The sequence below is a fragment of the Triticum dicoccoides genome, chromosome 1B (assembly GCF_002162155.2).
Source record: "Triticum dicoccoides isolate Atlit2015 ecotype Zavitan chromosome 1B, WEW_v2.0, whole genome shotgun sequence".
Taxonomy (NCBI): domain Eukaryota; kingdom Viridiplantae; phylum Streptophyta; class Magnoliopsida; order Poales; family Poaceae; genus Triticum; species Triticum dicoccoides.
In genome coordinates, this window is record NC_041381.1 from 11,965,241 (window position 1) to 11,968,741 (window position 3,501).

The window sequence follows — 3,501 nt, forward strand, 5'->3', positions numbered from 1 at the left end:
GTCTCTGTGTATGCCTCACTCAGCTCTAACATGCGTTGGAATGGAAATGTTTTCCAAACCAGCCCTACATCCAGTGCTAAGGTTGGGAATGCCTCCCCCGGTTCCCATTGACAGCTAAACCCGCATGAAAAGGTATCTAACTGACATATGACATCAACCATTGGTTGGGTTGGCAAACGTCCCTTCCAGCCACTCACATGATGGAAGGTTCTACATATTGCCAGAATAGCCTTTCTGCATGTTGGAGGAGATTTGTGCATGCAGGGGCGAGGGTATGCACCCTATTTCTCTTTCGACTTTCGATGTTGAATCTTTTATCTCTTTTGAATCAAAAGTCCAAATTAAGTTCCATTTGCATATTCTTGTTTCTTGTGACGTCAGCATTCAAATAAGACACATTTTGAATTCGCTTTGGTGAATTCTAAAAATTCAGTAAGTTCCAATTGTTGAAACTTGGTACAAGAGAATGACAACATCGTGAAACTTGGTACGAGCGAACGACAGAATCGCAAGTTTCAGAAACAAAAACTTAAAATTTGGCGTGGCCTCATGTGGAATTCAACAACTTAGTGGATCATGAGATAATCAGGCAGCCGGGCACAGCTGGGCAGGTGCATGCCCCAGCACCTGCATGTCCTTGCGAGTTTCTGTTTTGGTACAAGTGAGTGTGTATTTGAAAATTTGGGTTTGGAAGTGGAAGACAGTTCTGGCGATAGCACTATGCAGAAAGGTAGGTTTAGATATAAAAGCTCCCATGCGCCATTCCCTGTTTTGTTTGGTATGTAGCCCCGTGAGCAGAACCTGACCCCTATACTACCCACAGTTGGAACGCACAAGTTCCACCCATAGTTGTAGCGCGACCACACGAATAAGGGCTATAAAAAAGGAAGATTCTAACGTAATTGGGATATCTCGAAATAGTTCATTTACAAATCTATTTGTGATATGTAGGAATAGAACATGGTATATCTAATGAACTGGGGGTAGCTCGGATGGTTGGGTTTCTTTTGATGGAACCAACCCATCCAAGTTTAAGTTTTAAACTTGCCACATGTGCTCGTATTTTTCTAGATTTATGTCAGAATTTTGGGTGACGTTTGTCCAGGGGAAGACCTTCGTCAACATTTCTAACAAGACTTTGACATGTCCTACATACTGTCTTTCTTAACAAGAGTTTGGATATGTAGAACATGCCAAATAGATAATTGACCTTGTTCCAAAAGGACTACAATGGCACACACTGATACGTTGACAATCTAGTTATTTATTCGAAGTTTAATTGTATTTTTGAGTAATGCAACAATATGGTTGTAGAATATAGAAAATTATAGGTTGTTTGTTTTGCATAGAAAAATCCATTGCAAACAAGAAATTTGTAAAATGATCGTTAGGGTGCCTTTGGTAGCGCTCCAGCTCCTAGAACTGCTGACTCCATGGGTGGAGCCTTGCTACACGCCCTAACTCTGCTGAGTCAAAATGTTGACTGACGTCGCGTAATGCAAAGATTTGAAGATTGAGAGAAGCTTGCCATTCTCGGACCTCGGAAACAAGGAAGGCGGAGTTCAGAAAAATTATATGCAAATGCCACCACAAACTTGGAGAAAACAGTTTGCTTTCTCCTTTAGGCCTCCTTTGGTTTATAAGATAGAAATGTCATGGGACTAGGAAAACCATAAAAAGTGAGATGACATATATCTCATTTCCATGGGGAAAGAGATGTCATTTGATTCATAGGATATGAAATTTTCCATTGAGTCTAGGCTAACTTATTTTTCTTTGAAATGTGAAGAATTGATTCCTATCATGTACAGTAATAGGAATCCATTCCTACAAACTAAAGGTCTCCAAAGATTATTTTGTCTTGTAAAATTCATATCCTTTAGAGTTCCTACAAAATCCTATACACCAAAGGAGGGAGGTAACCTCATTTATTTCCCTTTGTACCCTCCCACCCCCAGCCTCCTCCGTTCCCCCTCGTCGATGGATCAAGCAAAGGTAGCCGTAATTTGACCCTCACTCCTTGGCTCACTCCTAATCACCAACTGCAACCCTACAACCCCCACCCATTGTCCATCCCTGACATGAGTCCGCAAAAACCCAGTCGGCACACTGCTGCTCACCGATCTCTTCATCGAAAACATCCTCATCTCCCTCCCACTCGATGATCCCAACCGCCTCGCCCACTCCCGACCCTGCCAGCTGCTCTCATCATGCTTCCAAAAGCCTGCGGCCAACCGACACCGATTTCTGCTGTCCTTAGTGCTACCTAGCCACGTCCCCACTATCCACATGGGCTAAATGCACAAGTTAAGTTTTAGGGTGTTATTTGAGGAGATAAACTTTGTGCGAAAGCATAGAGAAGCCCATTATACCAACATATCCTCAAATACAATCTTATTCGTTTTCTTTAGTACCCAAAAGTGTGCTTTTCCGCTGAAACTTGTCAGACAACATTGTATTACAGCATTTAATAAAGACTATTCCTATCATCATTCATTCAAGGAAATAAATATATAAGTCGTGTGGTGAGAAAGATATAGCACATGAGTGAAAAAAGGAATGTCGGGCATCTAAAAAATCCAGGTTCACATAAGTTGATTAACTTACCAGGAAACTAAACTTGTGAGTATTCAACAAGAAATCAAAGGCGTACCTACTGATGTTACTTAACTAGCTGCTGCCCTTTATGTGTTCTGGAAAAATCAAGCTAGAACATTTAGTGATATCAATGTCCAGTGATTTGCTCAAAGCCTCAAATCCTGAAAAAATGCACAAAAATATGCATTAAGTTTTATATCTAATTGACAAAAAGTTCGGTATATGTATCCATATTTAGTACGAAACTTATAGTGAACTTGGCGATTGATTTATGCCTCCAACCAACAATAGGTCGTGAATGTTCTACAAATGTAGCTCAGGAGGATGAGCTTTTCATATTGAATCTAGATATGGTCCAACTCCAGAAAAACAAGATTAGTACTTCCTCCAATTCTAAATACAAGGTTACCGTCAAAAATCCAATTTGCGTCTATATAATGTGACTATCTCTTCCTGAGAATGATTGATTAGATATTACCTCCTATCATGGTGTTATTAATGCAAATGTTGCATGTGGCCATAGAGAAAGAGACGGGACATTTTACATGTTTAATTAGTTCGAAACATGAGAGGTATGCCAGATAATTAACCGTGCTATTTAGCCTTATTTTTGGGTATCGGGAAAATGGGATAGTGGTCATGTATGGCCAAAAATTGGTTGAAAATTCCTACCTATGGTCTCTAGTTTATATCTAGGCCTTGTGCAACCAAAGGACATGATTACAAAAATTCAAATGAAGCCCAAAAGCCACAGGGCGTAGCAAGTTGTCATCCTAAAATGTCATCAAAATGATAGCCATAATGGAGTGTTGAGGCTTCCCTAATTGACTCTGCTCCGGAATCAACAACATTCTCACTATGGATAGACCATCGTATTGTTAAATGGTGTCCCAGGAGAGAGAG

At 40.4% G+C, this 3,501-nt stretch overlaps 1 protein-coding gene and 1 long non-coding RNA gene across 2 annotated transcripts in view; one reads left to right on the plus strand and one right to left on the minus strand.

The window, feature by feature from the left end:
• Positions 1 to 3,501, plus strand: part of LOC119315862 (wall-associated receptor kinase 2-like) — a 50,325-nt gene that overhangs the window by 23,619 nt on the left and 23,205 nt on the right. The window lies entirely within an intron of this gene.
• LOC119315872 overlaps positions 2,681 to 3,501 on the minus strand; it is a 5,717-nt gene continuing 4,896 nt past the window's right edge. Inside the window, exon 3 of the long non-coding RNA XR_005152805.1 lies at positions 2,681 to 2,759. This is a non-coding gene — a long non-coding RNA (uncharacterized LOC119315872). The remainder of the gene's footprint in view (positions 2,760 to 3,501) is intronic.